Consider the following 17,938-nt stretch of genomic DNA (forward strand, 5'->3'; position numbering starts at 1 on the left):
GTACACAACAATGGAGAAACTTAACAAGCAGCAGTGTTCCACTGAAGAGACCAGCTACCTACTGGGAATATGGTCTTCTGAAGAGGTACAGAGGAAGCTGGAGCACAATCGGCCATTGTTGTTGTTGTCGGTGTCAGCTGTGAGGGGTTTCTGCGCGGTTTGGCTTTATGAAGCAGGCACGCAAACGGTTACGTCATGACGCAAACGATGACGCAATGACACAGCACCAGTCGGACTCTGGGCGTTGTGAAAAGAGCCGGAGCTAAACCGAAGAACCGGTTCTGAACCTGAAAAGCTTTAGCACGGAGCTTTAACCCGGAGTTGCGTTGGTGTGAATGAGGTATTTGAGACTTCATCTTCTGGTTCAAATTTCAATAAATGTAATTTGTATAATCACTCTTTTGTCTTTATTCTACATGAAAATGTTCGAGATTCCATTCAAATCTGTTGATTATTCATATCTTCCTCAGACNCACCTTTTTGTTTTATGCCCTTTTATTTAAAACATTCTTTGAGACTTCATCTTCTGGTTCAAATTTCAATAAATGTGATTTTCTATAATCACTCTTTTGTCTTTATTCTACATGAAAATGTTCGAGATTCCATTCAAATCTGTTGATTATTCATATCTTCCTCAGACTAGGAATATCCTAGTATGTCGAGTTTTTAATGCTAAATGTATCCTTTTCTCACATGATATAGAATGAGACAACAGAGTTTTTATCCATTGTGTATGAATGCTTCAGCTCTTCAGACCAACATACTGTAGTAAGATGTGAGCATGTTCCTAATTGTGTTGGTATGCACCCTAGGTCTTGTCTGTTTAATAAAGTGAAACTACCACTTTTATATTGTAGAATTTGTTCAATTAAAGCAGTCGTTAATTGTTTGTCCTAAATATAGCAATATACTTTTGAAATGTAACATGTCTTAACAGTGTAGTTTATATTGTGTATCACCTTTAGCTTGAAAATACATAGATGTGTTTTTTTTATCTATAAAATAAATAGGAAATTATTTTACAGCAGCAGTGTGTTCAGGTGTTCAGGTATTAAAATATTTAAAGTTGGAATAATGTATAAACTACACAACACAAGTCTAATGCACAGCAATCAATAAGATAAGTCTGATATTTTCATGAAAACTCCCCAGGAGACACCAACACAAGCGTGGCCAAGTGGACTCTGGAGTTTGCTGTATAAGTTTCACTGTACAATCTGTGGTGTAGTGGGCTGTCACTCAAACACTGAGTAGCCAATGGGGACGCCCCCCTGAAAGTCCTGCCCACCTAAGACATTTGTGTCAGAATCGAAAACAAAAAATGAAGGAGCGCAAACGAGAAGAGCTGCAGCGAGAGCAAAAGTCGGATCATTGAGAAAGAAGCAAAGAGAACTGCAAACAAAAATATATGTAAAAACAAAGAAAAAAGACTTATAGTTTGCATGATTACACAAATGATTTGTTTGCAACTTATAGTTTTATTTTTTAAATTAAATGTATTTCTCTTGACTCAGTTTTGTTTTCTCTTAAACTCTTAGTTTTGCTTTATTCTGAGAAAGTGTTGTTTTATCTTTATGACACAAAACTAATCCCATAGTTCTTTGGCCTGACAGTTTTCAATGATGATAACTAGGACTCAGGATGTACCAGGCAGCATTTAGTTTTGGCCCTGGGTTTGATTGACAAATAATGGCCCCACAGTTGTTGTTTTTCTTAGCTCTGCACACAGTGTGTAACGGACACCCATCTCACCAGTGTGTGGCATTGGGGAATAATTATAGAAGGCCGCCTGAGGTAAGGCCTGGCAGAGAGAGTGTGTAAGTAATGAGGGAGTAGGGTGGAGGAGAGAGGCCTGGGAGGGGAGATAGCCTCACACTGCACAACAGAAGAAAGAGAGATCTTGCTATGAGCTGAGCTCAGTGCAGACTAAACACTTTCCTTCAGCTGAGCCTCTTTTTCCAACTCCATTTCCCTGCCTGTAGAAATCTCTGTAACTATTACAAGGTGGGAAAAGAATATAGCATTGTGATGCTCGTGGGCCACCTGTGTCTGTTTAGTATTTAACTCATTTGTATGGAGGTTTATGTAAAAAAGAATGCCACAAGGCACTGTGGATGCCTGCGTGCACAGATGCCTCGTGTTGTTATTTAAATCACCAAAACCACTAGGGACAGGTGCAGATGCAGATTTGCAAAAAAATCTGAAATCTGAACAAAAAATGCAATTGAACTAATTAAGCAAATGAAGCAAGAAAGTTGAATGGTGAAGGGAATGCTAATTCATTTAAGGCATGTGGTTTTGCAAACAATTGAAGGAAACTAGATAATTATATAATTATATGAATTCACAAATAATTCAGAAAACACATATGCGCGATAAAAGGCCTCCCCTTTTTAAAATGCTACGATTTGGAACAGAAAATGACCACTTTCGAATTCCGTGATATGTGATACCCACCAATTTCATAAACTAAACACCCTTTGATGCGATGCTTCAGTCCATCTTTTTTTCAATCTTTCCTCTTTACTACCTTGTACTACCTTTACCTGTTGTGGACCATTTTAATACAGTGATGGATATGAAGCACATAGTTTGTTTCATTCTCTGTTTAAAAAAAAGTTTAAACGGGAATGAATCAGTGTTGATCAATTAAGTTAATTTAGCAATAAACTCTTCAATTTTCGCTTTTTGATCAAGAAAGCCAAGTTTGCAGCTGCAACATCTGCTTATCTCCCAACACCCAGAACCGTCACTTGACCTGACATGGCTGTAGCAAGGAGGAACTACGGCTTTTTGTCTGGGTATGCAGGGGGTGTGCTCTTACAGATTTAGCTTAACACGAGATTTTCAGCTGATGTTTGCAACTATTTCTTGTTTCCAGTCTGCAGACTGCAGTGAAGAGGAGCACAAAGGGTGCACAAGCAATTCATTCATCCATAGACTTCATGTATCATCAATACTGATTGGATATCCACATAACAAGGTTAGACATGTTCCCTTTGACTTTTTTTCCAAGTAATTTAGTTATTTCTCCTAAAGATATAGCTCTCACACTATCATTCAGCAATAGACAACTCATAAGCCTGTTTCACTGAACACATATCATTTAGTATCACCAGCTGCACTTTGAATGGCTGTGATTTTTTGATTATTGTAGTGGATGACAAATTGAATTCACTGCAATTTATCCCAGTTGTGTTATGTTGATTTTCAGTTGTCTTTCAATGCCCTTAATTATCAGATGCCACTCTGAAGAGCAGTCACAGGGAGTGTTTGAAAAAAAGGAGCAGCATGCTGAAGGGTGAGAGGTCTGGCCAAGGTTGATAAGATAGCCCACAGTACAGCACAGGGCTACATGAAAGTCTCTGCCGTCTTGCTCAGCACTGGCTTAGCTGCAGTGCCTGTAGATGAGTATTCACATCCCAAAGATCATGGAAAGGCATTGGACTCTAAAGTCGCAGGTTGGACAGCTGAGGTTAAAAGGCTTTTTAGTTGTTTGTTGTTCAAGCATATAGTTGGCAACAGGAAAACAGGCAGGTAGTAGGTAACTAAGAACAGGCAAGGTTACCTCAGAGGAGTGAACACTAAAAGCAAGAAAGCAACCCAGACAATCTGACAAATGACATAAAGACTCCAACATTAATGAGCTGATTCAGGACGGGAAACTCACCGAGGGATGTCTAGAGAGCAAGTGTGGAAGCATAGGGTTTAAAAGATAAATACACACTGCATAACAAAAACATAGAGACTGGTACACACTGATACACTGCATAAACCATGTATGATTAGGTGTTTAAGTGCACATTGAGTATCATCCCACTGGTACATGTGGAACTGGCAGAGGTAATTCAGAGCTATTTACACATGTATGCTCCATCAAAAAACAGTGCTAACAATTTGTGTGGTAGATGCTGCTGAAAAAAGGGTAACTGATAAGGTTGGGGTGGATACATAGAAGTGAGAACATTATTATCAATGTTGAACCATTGTTTTACTTCACTGCAACAAGCTTCATAATCTTCTCCTTTTTTGTTGTTTTCTAATGAATGGAAATGCACCACTGTGGCCACTATGGCCAGCATCCTATCTTTTTCTACATTAAAACAAATAGCTCAGCATAGATTAATGACACAAATTGATGACACTCCTGAATGCATCATACTTTCTCATCTATGTATCATGCACTGTGACATGCCTAAAATCCAACTTACCTTTGGTTGTTGTTTTTTACCTTGGTGGCATAGTAAACAAAATATAGTGCCCTTCAGTGTCGGACAAAGTGTGCATGTGACCTCTTGGTTGCATGTTTACAGCAAACATGCACAAGATTTAATCATTCATGCTATACGATTGAAAATCAAATTTGAATCATTGTTTCGTGTCATGTAAGTGTCACCACTTCCTTTAAATGGAATTATCCACATGATATAATGTAAAACTGTGTTTGACATATTCCTGTTGTGGAGAACAGATAGTGCAGACAGAGAGGTGGGGATGAATATTCCATGTATTAGCACCATGCAGTCAGGTAAGACCATGTGCGGACCCCCCGAGGATGCTGGGAAAGGGATCGTCAGGATCAAAGGGAACGTGGAACACAGCAGAACGAGGGATCTCGGGGCTTAGGGGCTCATTAGGAATATTACAAAGGTAAGACTGGGAATTAGCGCTGAGACAGTGTTAATACAAAACCCTGGAAAGGACGGCTTATACATGTTTTACTTGCATAGGTAGGGGATTTAACTGTAGTTAAAAAGTACTGATCTTGTATCATCACGCTCATAATGATCAATCTCACAGAGAGATGTTTTCTGACCTTGAATAATAAGTATGGTTTTACTGAAACAGATACATCTAATGCTGTAATCATTATGGTAAAGGGAATAAATTAGCATTAAAATACTTAGTATGAATTTATTGTTTAGGTTATCTATTCACGGCTTTAACACACACTGTGCTTTGCTATAGTAGGGCCCGACAGTAACGGTTGCCAGGTTGCCATTGGCAACCATTCAGAAAACATTTCAAACACTTCTTGGCCTTTGGTTGCCATCAGTGGCAACCCGTTTTTAACATGAAGAAATAAGGACAGCAAACAGCTAAATGTGCACCCAAAAATAGATACATGTTAATTACTTGTTATATTAAGGGTGATATTTAATTATTGTTGTGACCAGTCGGAAACTGATACTTAAGTTGCACGTGCATTGGTGTGATTAGGGAGCCAGAAAGCGATGCACGTTTACTCACGTGCGCGGTGCGCAGTGTGTTTGTTTTACAACAAATGGCGAAGCAAATTAAGTTGTTTGACTGTGGGGTAAAAAGTTTGGCAAACCAGTCAACATCTCAAACAAATGTTCAAAGTGATTCAACTGATAAAGCGTGAGGGGAACCCGAACAAAAAGCAAAGAGGAAATGGGTAAAGACTTGGGAGGCGAAACATTCTGCTCCGTTGTCCATTCACTTCTGGTTACTTAAAGTTGAGCCCTGCAGTGTTCTATAGTTTTACCAATTTTTAGTATTATTTAGCAGTGTGCCAGCTACCGGTATTATGTCTACTGAATAATACCTGAAATGAAAAGTGACTGTCATTTTAATTTTTGTCTTATTGTATTTTGTTCTAATGCATTCTTTAATATTAAAGCCCTTTGTAAGTGCAGTTGTCAGATGTGTGATATGTAAACAAAAAAAACAGCAATAGTAGAAAGCCATGTGGCGCCCAACATAAAGGACTATGATATTTTGTGTTACTACAAAACTGGATTAGATGAATAAATGATGGCAGGAGAAGGGGGAACAAGCTTGGAGGTTGACACATTGATGGGCAAAAGCCATTGGGAAGTTTGGGAAGAATCACCTGTTGTTTTGTTCCATATGTTTTTTCACCAAAAAACTGGACTAACATTGGAGCTTAAAGTGGATCTATTATGCCATATTAGAAAAATATATTGTAGGGCCATACCTATACAAAACATGTCTGTGAAGTTTTTTGCTTAAAATACCAAACAGATCACCCATGGTAGCCATGCCTCATACTGCTCATACCCCTCTTTTGCAGCCCTGTTAGAGAAACGCGGATTATGGGTCCGGAGCTAATGCCTGATCAGAATTATACCGGAGATAAAGTTAAATTCTGCTGCGATAAAACGCCTGTTACGATTCCAGACACTTAGGATNAAATATAGACTAATGCTAATAAATGTATTAATAATTGTAAATGGCCATTGGTCACACCACCAGTTTGTTTTACTGTAAACTTGGANAAACATGTCTGTGAAGTTTTTTGCTTAAAATACCAAACAGATCACCCATGGTAGCCATGCCTCATACTGCTCATACCCCTCTTTTGCAGCCCTGTTAGAGAAACGCGGATTATGGGTCCGGAGCTAATGCCTGATCAGAATTATACCGGAGATAAAGTTAAATTCTGCTGCGATAAAACGCCTGTTACGATTCCAGACACTTAGGATATAGGACCCAAATGCAAGACCCGGGAGACAGAGGTAAAGTATTTGTTGGATACTTTATTTTACAAAACAGCAAAAAATGAAAATGCTTACAAAGTGAGGAATCAAAATGTTTCAAGAGTTCCAGGAGCATAGACCTTGGCATTACAATAGACAAGACGAACTGGCACTGAACACTGGGAGACAGGGGAATTTAAACACAGGGTAACAAGACACAGGTGGGAATAATCAGGGAATTAGACACACCAGGGAACTAACGACAGACGTGAAAACACAGGGAAAAGAGACCAGACAATATACAGGGAGGAAAACATGACAAGGAGAACGGAAAAACACGACAGCAAACACCCAAACCGAGACAGACAACACTAAAACCCGTGACATAAACCTGGGGGTGTGACAACGCCATCCTGTTCTAAACCACATCAAAGATTATTTCTGAAACAGTATGGGGCTTAAATGCTTTTTCTCTTGCGGGTTTATCACAAGGTGAGTTCCTTTTTTGATTTCCTGCTTTTTAAACACATGTGCTCTACAGTAAGCCTACAGGTTAGCTCTGAGTGTTAGCGAGGCTTGCTAATGTAAACAAAGATTCCCCAACACATATTGATGTAACGTTTTTACTTATTATGGAAAAATAAGTGCCACTGGTTGCCACAGCAACAATTGAACTTCATAAACAGAAATGTAATGTTGAGTGCTTAAAAAAGGTACAGTGTTGATACAAATGCAAGATTTGGAACAAAATGTAAAATGTAAGTGATGAGATGTCAAAAAAAAGAAAAGAGAATTTTAATACAAATAATTTAATTTATTATTATCTTGGAGTTAATACATTGGTATTTAAATGCATTTACTATAACTAATATAATAAGTATTACACTTGGTAGCAGGAAACAGGTGTCTCCATTATGGCATCCCGGATCAAGCTGATGGACGACTGCAAGACAGTCCAAAGGACTCTGTGTTTACATCACTGATGCTTGGTGTTTATATGTGGTTGACATTGTTGAATTGTTCAATGGTTAAGGTGCTGGCCAAATTATCTCACCATATAACTAAATACTGTTTGCTTTTAACATTCTAAAATTTAACTTCAAGAATTCACTGCTACTGGTGTTTTTTTTTTATCTTGCTTTATCTAGCATGAAGCATAATGGACTTAGCTACAACAATGTTTTTCAGCGCCATCCTATATGCTTTAAATCATCATGGCCCTAACTCCTTTTAACTCTTGGTCAATGGTTAAAACAGAAATCAATTAAACCAACCATTAGAAGAGTTTTAGATGAAGTGTGGATGGCAAGCCAGCTGTGAACATACCATGTTTCCCCTCCTTTGTTATGAAGTTGTGTGCGTGTGGCTGTTATAATGAGATCAGGCAGGTATTCATGGTGTCCATAATGTACTGTCAACACCCAGGGGCAAAACTCCATTGGTGTATTTAGCATGTGAAAAAAAAGACAGAGAGGGGTGAGTCTACACTACCATCTGGGCAGGGGTGTCAGAATCCAACAGAGGATGATGGAGAGCTTCATCCAGATACCTCAGGGGTTAGCAATAGAGGCAAAGCCTTCATTAACATCAAAGCTAATCAGATTCTGAAACATGAGTCTTTGGGACCCATGGCTGAGCATCAAGCCTGTGATCATTTGTTATCAGGTAAATGTGATTGAGTGAACCAAGGAAGCCAGAGGTAGCTTTGTTAAGCTGTTCTAAATAATTTTTCCAAGACGAAATAGGGCATAATGTTGGCAACTTGTAATGTGGAAAAGGGATTTAACCAAACAATTATCTGGTCATCCCTACTTCAGACTGCTTGGAAAGCAACTGAACAGATTTCACCAACTTCATTTAAATTACTCTCCCTTAAAAACGTTGAAAGTCTGTTGCTGTAAGGTTTGCCAGATTTAGGGTCTGTGTCAAAATACAGAATGTAATTCTGTATTTGGTACAGGTAAAAAGTGGCAATGTAAACCCAAGTTACCATCAGCAAAAACACGTGGGTTTGCTATCCTGGCTCCAAAATGGTGGAATGAGCTCCCCATTGAAATCAGGACAGCAGATAGCTTGCACATCTTCCGGGGGAGACTGAAAACTCATCTCTTTAGACTCCACTTCGATCGATAGAATTTCTAACAAAGAATTGCTAACAAAGCACTTATATACTAATAAAGGGCTGGCTTATCTAAAACCAGTTGAGTAGCACTTGAAATGTTTTAGCTCTATGAAACCTGATGTACTTATATGATTCTGTTTTCTTCAAGTTTGTATCTTGTTGGTCGAAAGCACTTATTGTAAGTCACTTTGGATAAAAGCGTCAGCTAAATGCAATGTAATGTAATAGACATGAAAAAGGAGGATAACCTCCAGTAACTGCAGCCTGTAGAATAAATCAATGCATTTCAACTTGAAAGGTATGCAGAATATTTCAGGTGCTCATTTCTTATTGTATGTGTTCACTGATTTTCACACAGTTTGGAGTTTCTCAGTGATTTACATAGGAAAGCTTGCTTGTGAACGTCTTGCCAGACCTTTGACTGCTATGTTTTCTTTGCCAAGCATGCAGGCATGAACTTCACAATACACCAAATATATATCTAGTCAAGCACACAATCACACACAAACCAATTCTTTATTCACTAACACTTTTGACAAATAAAGAACCTTGAACCTTGATAACACTTAACATTAACAGCTGGGGCCTAGAATAAAAGAAACTGAAAGTAAATATGCTCATATCACTGTGTTGACATCCAACTCAGAAGTTTTATTTGAAAATGTCAGACACGTTTTAAAGGATTTGGTGGATATTTTTGCGAATGCATTTGTTGACTGTCTCCCAAAAGTAAGATGTCAGGATTTATACCTCACTTATGCCTGTACGATAAATATCAAGCTACCACCAGCAGACGGTTGGACTAGCCTAACACAAGGACCAGCAAGGCTGGAAGCAGACAAACAGCTGGCTCTGTGTGATGGTAGCAAAATATCCCTTTAGTTATCAGCATTGTTTCCAAAGTCATTGGGATTTCAGTAAAGAGTTTTTACTTCTGGGACAGTAATTGTGTATGAAACATTGACCAAAATGTTTGTCATTTCCTTGATTTTGCCTAAAATAAATTGTTTTTAAATTATTTATATAATACCCTGCATCTTTTTATATCATGCTCACTGTTGTTTGGGAAGTGGATGAGCAAGTCCCATTGGCACATGTTACTTAATTGTTAATGCTAAGCATAAGGTTATGTTACTTGTGTTCCATGTTGGCTTCACTCTTCTTGTTAACATGGGTCCCAGGATACATTTTATTTCAATGCTGCATGATTCATCAGTGCAGTCAGGGTCATGAGATATATGCACTTTACTTCTCAGGCGTGAAACCAAACACTTAAAACCTCTGTCAGGAGAATACTTGAGCAGTTGACACTATTCTTTGGCTGGCTAATGATATCTGGATCACAATGCTCCAGCTTCTCATATGAATAAATTAGTTTCTCCCATTAGCATTGCTGGAGACTGCAGGGTTCAGCATTATGTCGCTTATTATTCCTATGAAGAGGTTGACACTTGAAGAAACTTTAGGAGGATTTACAAGAGGTTGGGTTCAGGACCATGTTGGTCTAATAGTTCAATCAACCTCCCAAGCATCTCTTTTTTTATGTTCCCAATGTGTGAAATAAAAAAAGATGTTTAAGCATATCAAGTATAGAAAGGAAAATTATAAATTATAAATATGAAATTGCTCTTGTTTTCTTCTAATAGACAAGAGATAGCTGTCAAAAATTAAGTTTACTTTCTAACAACTCTAATAAACTAAATACAAAAGGCATACAATACAGTATGAATACATTTTTACACTTGCATTGCATTGCAGTATAAACTGATACGCTTGTTTGATTCACTCAATTTTGAGTTAAATGACAGTAGCAATATACCAAACAACTCACTGTCCATGCAATCCATGTTTTATGAACATTGCCTTTTTTGGCTGAGGTCCTGAATAAAATCATGACTGCAAAATGTATTTCTTTTATTTACTGATAACATGAAAATAATAATCATAACATCTTATGAGATGTCCTTATCAGCATGCATGTGTACATCAAGTTTATGTTTTCCACTGCTTTTACTTCCATTTGAAGTTTCAATCGTGGAAGGAGTGTATTTTAGCCAGTAAAGTGTACATTTCAGCTGTGAGTGACTTTATTTACATTGATGACTATCTTGATATTGTCTGTACGTTGTTGTCCTATGGCATCTCAGAAGCTTTTCGAAAAGCTAAATAATGCTTCACATATATACAAGCTTTAATTACTTCCTGTCTGTATAACTGCAAATCATTATACACCTGTTAAAGAAAAAACACATCCGGGCCAGAATTAAATACTCCAGAACAATGTGGATATAATCCTTAAATCAAGGAATAGAGATCACAAAAAATGTGATATATTGATGTTTAACACAATGCCAGGTCTGGCTCCCAGCTATCACAGAGTTCTTAAGTCCCTACGAGCCTAAGGTTGCTGCCTGAAATCTTTCAGAAGGTCAATCCTAGCTGTACCCAAATCTAATTTAAAATCATGGGGTGACTTTGCTATAGCTATTAAGGCTGTAGATCTTTGATATGACATCCCTTACGAGAATTGGTTTTCATACGTTTCTAATGTTTTCTTCAAACTTCCAACTTGCTTTGTCCTAACCTACTTACAGTACTGACAACTGCTAGTTAAAGGTAGGGTAGGTAAGTTTGAGAAACCGGTTCGAGATACACTTTTTGTTATATTCCATGGAATGCTCTTAACATCCCGATAGCAATGAATATCTTAAGTGCTTTGACAAAAAATCCATAAAAAAATGTCATCTGTGGAAGCCGTAATACTGTAAAAAGCACAACCAATCATTTGAGCCGGCCCGGCTAAAATAACTGGATGGCCTACCTGCCTGTTAGCCTTCTATCTGTGCACAAACTTATCTCGTGCCCTCATTGGTCATGGGCACGTTCGTGTGTTTTGGAGGAGGGGCTCTGTAAGGAAGTGGCTGATTTTCTCCGGTTGTGTATTTTCAAATTCTAGCGATCTCGAGCCGGTTTCTCAAACGTACCTACCACCAACCTTTAAATAGTTATACACATGAGTCATTATAGGGTGCCCCCCATTGGCTTGTGGTAGACCACCGTCTTCTTTCCCTTTTTTTATAGAAAAAATAACAATTTAGTTCATGTTCTCAGTTCAGTGCCTTGTTTTATCAAATAAAATAAAATATATATATAATTTGTAAATACTAAGCATGTTATCAATACCGACAACAGACGCTATTTTCAACTCAAAGTATCTGCTCCGAGCAGCAGCAGAGTAGCAGTAGTTAAATTGTACTTATCATGGGATGAGAGAAGAAGTTGACTGTCAAGACGAAGGCGGGGGATTTGGTGGCAAAGCGAATAACAAAAAGAAATATTTCAGATTTAAAGCTGCATTATGGCTGTGATGCGGATGCCAGAGCTAAGGGGACCACCCTAAACAATGGCTGTGTTTCCCCCAGACGCGTTTGAGTAGAGTCCCAGAAGCAGCTCTCCGCTCTGCTTCACTAAAAATATGCGCCTAGTCTATTTCAGACAGGGCAATGGCACATTGCACAGAGCATATCGAGTTGGGGAATATTTAGGCTGCCAAAATGGTTCCCACAGCAAAAGCTAAACCAGAGAGACCCAACAAACGCATATGAAACGCACAAGATTAAAGTAAGCGCTCTAAAGAAATGAGCATTACTGAAGAAAATGTTTGTGTAATTGGTAACTCTAGAGTCACAAGTAACTGTTGAAAAAAATGTCCTCACCGTGGCATTCCTACAGTGTATCCCACTGCTCCAAGACACATAATAGCCTACTACACTGCTGGGATGTTTTGTTTAAATATTAAATAAAAGGCAAAGTCTTAATAATATTATCATGGGAAAAAAAGGGGGGAAACCACAAATGCGTGTTCATCTCGGTGTCACAGTGGCTTGAGAGACTGAGAAAAATAAATGTTTGTGGGCATGATTCACCCGGCACAAATTCACATGTCAATCATCCCTCTTTTGAAATCACAATCATTGGGTCAGTAATCTCCTTGCTTTCCCTACTCTGTTTGCATTGCTCCTTTCAAAGGGGAGATATAGAGTTTTGACACCCTTCAATGATTGAAAATAAATCTGTAATACATTTTGGCAAGGCAATTAATATTGCAACAGGAGAAGCCGTTTCAGAGGTCCATCAAAAAATGCACTGAATAATTAATCCTGAAAGCTAAGTTCAAAACCAATCCATGCTTGTAGTTACTGCTCAGTGAGAAAGCAGCCAAAATGTAACCATATATAAATATCATTGCAAATGTGTTCAGATAAATAGATAACTTACATGCAAAATCACACGCATCGCCAACAACAACATCTAGCGTTTGGCTTGAGTATGGTGTACTTACTGTTTATGTTTTTTTATAACATGTACATGTTCTGTATGCAGTGGCGTTTTTATATGTACAAAAGTGGTGGGGCACAAAAAACGTAGATGATTATATATAAGCTTCTGCAGTGAGGTTCATGGCTGGTGAGGAACTGGCACTGACTCTTCAGGTTTACAAATATTATATTTTGACCTAAATCAAAATATAATATTATTTTGAAAAGCTTTTTTAGTCTGATGCTTCGATTAATTTTAAACAGACAGTTCAACAAAAGGATAACCAAAAAATGTAATTGTATCATTTAAATATTGGATTGTTCTCTCCTAGTAAGATCCCATTTTCCATAAAACTGCGGTCTTACCTTGACTTGAAGATGAAGTCAATTTGCCTATCCTTCTGGACAAACATCTCCTTATCTTCTTGTAGTTTCAAAAATCTATCATAAATCTAATCGATAGATTTATGATTAGAAAATTATAAAAGTAGGGTAGACATGTGGATATTATCCGGCTGAACAAAACGTGCATTTATCTAACAGGTACGTTTCCCACAGATCTTATTTGGAGCTGTTTTCTAAAATCCTATGGAGAAATCTCATTGCTATTTGTGGAGGGAACCCATGCGCAGCTTACTTCCTGGTTTTAGGACGCGTCTCTCTCTCCTCTTCACACACCACACTTTTCGCGGCACACGTACTTACAGCCAATCAGCTCTCTGCATTATGAGATGACGTTTGGTGGGGATGCCAGGCACACTGCCCCATGGTGATTATTTTTTTGCCGCACACATTGAATAGAAAAAGACTGAGCATGCGCAGTGGAGTTTTTACAGCACCCATAGACAGAGAGAGAGAGGGGCTTGACCCACGTCTCTCAAAACGTCTCAACAGGCACACTGTAGACACTAATTCGAGGAACACAGACTAAAACAGCAACGTACAGACGAATCAGATGATTAAACATGATCGTAAAATATATTTTAAGATGTATTTGTTTTGCAATTATTATTTTAATACTTTCTGCTGACACTAGGTGGGGCTGCCCCTAATGATGACCAGTCGCCACTGGGTTGTTGTAAAAAGAGGAGGATAGCCTAATGACTGTTAAAGAGCTCTTGCCTCCGAGCAAGAGATCAATAGCCCTGATGTTTCTCTGACGGGTACCTTGTCATAGGAGGTGCTGAGCAGCTGATCGAAGTCCGACAGCCAGGGGTGGCTCTCTGCGTCTCTCTTGGCCATCTCCTCCCACTCCTGCTGCAGCTTCTCCCAGAAGTCCACATCACTCTGACAGAACGACACATCATCACCTCACATTATACATCATCCTGGACTATAGACCTGCTCGACCTTTACTTTCTCAAAGGACAGACGATGGTGTATTGATGCGGTTTCAAAGCGTAAACAAGTCAAAAGAGAAACTCCTACTCTGCAGCACTTTCTGCACTCGATGCATTTTGACCTTTCACCTGTGTGTTGAATTTGCACTATCCTCCTCTAATGCACAATTTCATCGTTGTACCTTTAACCTAAATGTATTTTTACATATGTCTACTCAATGCTATTTTTTGTTTTTATGTTTTGTCTTTTACTGGTAACTGTATTCTGTGTGATATCAATTTCCTGTGTAAACCTAAAATATTTTTTTTAACGGTCGTAATATTCGGGACATTCCGTATTACTTCAATAAGGTGTATTCCTCGGGTCTAAACGTCGAACTCGAAGTTATCCCTTCAAACTGCTTTTTTTTCTTTAGATTTAAGCCAAATTTTTTTTTTTTCAATATCCCATAAATTTTGGTTTGTTTCCGAATATGTGACACTTTCTTTTTGTTTCGATGTCGTGACACTTTGATTGACTCTCCTTCGTCTGTGTGTCACAGCATGACCTTTTATCTGGAAGGTGGTACATACTGCGCATTGAAGCCGATTCTAGAATTCTAAAATGAATAAACTTATGTCCGTTAGATGTTTTACATAGGACCGTCGTTGCCCGCAGGACAGGTCCGTGTCACGTACCATCCGAGAGTCCGGGACAAATTAGCCTACTTACTAGGACGAGTGTAATAAGTGTAACATTAAAGGGGAGGGATTGAGACGTACACGGAGAGGGTACAAAAACTGCGACCGGAAGGTTTTGGGCGAACAGTAGAAGAGTTTAATTTTTGGAGTAAGTAGATGTAGGAATTAGAATTTGATGGACTTTACGGAGGATGGGGCGGATAGGAAGCTGGTTTTTTTTTTGAGGGAGCTTTGGTGCGGGCCGTAAAGGGAGTAGGGGCGGAGGAAAGGAGGGAGGAGAGGGAGGTATCAGAGACTGCCTCTCCCCCCTCCCTCAGAGGGGGACGTCGGAGGTCTCTCCCTCCTCTTCTAACTCTTTCAATTTCCGATTGTTCGGAGCTTCACCCGTTTCCAGCTGGTCCGGTCCATCCTGGGACTCCAGCTATTCCAAAATTAATTCGTGGGGTATCGCGTTCTATAAGCGATTAAATTCGGATGATCTCGTTGATTCCTCATTCTTGTGAGTCGTCAATGGGAGACATCACAACACCCATTATAATTTCCAGGGGGATTAAATAAGACAAAAGGTTAAGTATATAAGTACCAGGAGTCTATATAGCGTCTTGTACAGTAGGACTAACCGAGGTTTGTCTAGTAACGGTCGTAATCGGGTATTAGGGGAAGACAAAGTCGGGAACAAGGTTTTCACGACTGAGGAGACAGACATGCAATCTACTTTGTTCTTCGGGGAGGGGGTGGGGGGAGACTCTTCTCTAAACTAATCGGTTTTCCTTGAGTTACCCGGATCCTCCTCTAAGTCCACTATTCCACCCCCCCCCCCAATGCGACCAACCGACTAGACCGGGGTTACCAAATGGTGTTTCTGGTTGTGTAGCAATACTGTATGTCTTCACCGCGTTTTTATACTAGTCGAGTAAAGTCTGGTCCAAACAATATCTTTACCCTGTCCGTTTTTCTGCTCTCTTAGAAACAAAGGGCTTTGAAGTCTCGGAGAAACGTTGGTCTCCCCTGGTCGTTACACTACTCGTTCTCTGTACTTCTTTCCCTGTGTCACTGCCATCTTTCTTCTGTACTCTTCTCCCTGTCTACAACTACATCTTCTCTGTACTTCTTTCCCCTCGTGTACAACTACTCTTCTCTGTACTTCTTCTCACCCTGTGTACTAACTACATCTTCATCTGTACTTCTTTCCCCTGTGTACAACTCAGATCCTCTCTGGTACTTCTCTCTCCCCTCGGTAGCAACTCATCCTTCTCTGTACTTCTTCTCTCCTGTGTACACTACATCTTCTTGGTACTTCTCTCTTCCCTGTATTTACTGCGTGTACAACTACATGTCCTTCCTGTACTTTTTTCTCCCCTGTGTACAACTACATCTTCTCTGTACTCTTCTCCCCTTTGTGGTAGCAACTACATCGTTCTCTGTACTTTTTCTCCCCCTGTGTACAACTCACCATCTACTCCTGTACTTCTTCGTCCCCTGTGTACAAACTACATGCTTCTCTGTACTTCTTTCTCCCCTGTGTAGCAAGCTACATGCGCTGACTCTGTACTTCTTCGACTAAAACGCTTTTACCCGCCTGGCAAATTCAGTATTCGACGTCTTAAAAGATATAAAGTCGACACGCTGGGTCTAGTCATATAAACCATATCGACATTATTAATTTTTATTACTCTTCACTTAAACTTCTCTTGACATTATCGTTAACTCGAAAAGGATCTGTACAAACAATAGAAAGGACAGGAAAAGTTAAGGCGAGGGGAGATATATAAGGGTACAAAAATTTATGAGTGTAATAACCGAGATAACTGTTAAACATATCGGTCGTTACACGACGGAGACCACAAATTCAGATGAGGTAGCGAGACAAGACGGACGAGTCCAAAGTGTGGCTGAGCCGACTTTCGAACCCAGCTACTCAAAACGATGAAGTCCCGGCCTGAAGGTCGTTCGATTTCGACGTCACCTCCACTCTGGCTCTTATTTTCTCGGTGAATTTCCAGAGGACAATACGACATAAAATCCTTATATAATACCCAAGCCCTACATCGTTTATGTTTATTCATTTTTTGTACAGATACTACACAAAACGAGTTTTATGGTTTGTCTAGTACATAAAATCTGTAGGGAGTATAGGGAGACACAAAACGGGACAGATGATTTCACGACTAGACCCAGGAATCGAACTTTTTTTTCTTTTCCCCCGCCTCGAACACAAAAAAATGTGTACATGAGAGAGGTAATTGTCCAATCGAGACTCACCAATCGCTACGAACGATTACATTGTTTCTGGGTACAATGCAGGTTTTGTGCAGCCCGTAACAAAGGCACCAGAGTGTAAAGGCTGCTATAATGCAGTATAGCCTGCGTTTAGACCCAATATAGCTCGGGCTAACAGCTAAAAGGTTATTAAATTACATTAACAAACGGACAGACCGGATAGCATTTAGCCCGAGAAACTTCTAGGTGTTTAGGTGCCAAAAGAATGTAAAGACTAGCCTAACCGTTTTTTGCAGTCTTATCAAACGTAACTGGGCGGTAAGTTTACTGTCGCAACAAAAGGGGGTTTTTCACCGCCCCTGCATTAAAAGCGGGCCTTCACTGATCCACAATTTGCGCGGGCGAGGTGTGTCGCCGGCAACCTTAGAAGAGTCGAAGACGGGTAAGCGAAACTTACCCCACTGCAGTGAAAAAGCGGCTTGACGTAACACCTTTCGTCTCGCCTCGAAAGGACCGGCAAAGTCCGACGTTTTCAACTCGGTTACAAGTTGAAAACTTCGAAGACTTCCGAAAGCCACCTTCGCAGTCGGTTAGTTTAGTTATACCGGTCATGTTCGAGATCGGTTAGTTTGGCGACGAACACACAGTCCCCGGCCCTCTAAGTACACGTAACCAACAACCAGCTCGAAGTTCGTGCCGGGCGGCCGTCTCGAGAGAAGGTTCGGCGACACACCTGCCCGGCAATGGAGAGTAGATATTTCACCGTCAGGTTTCACGAAGTGTCATGAGGAC

The sequence above is a fragment of the Notothenia coriiceps genome, unplaced genomic scaffold (genome assembly GCF_000735185.1).
Source record: "Notothenia coriiceps isolate Sejong01 unplaced genomic scaffold, NC01 NC01_scaffold00037244, whole genome shotgun sequence".
Classification (NCBI taxonomy): domain Eukaryota; kingdom Metazoa; phylum Chordata; class Actinopteri; order Perciformes; family Nototheniidae; genus Notothenia; species Notothenia coriiceps.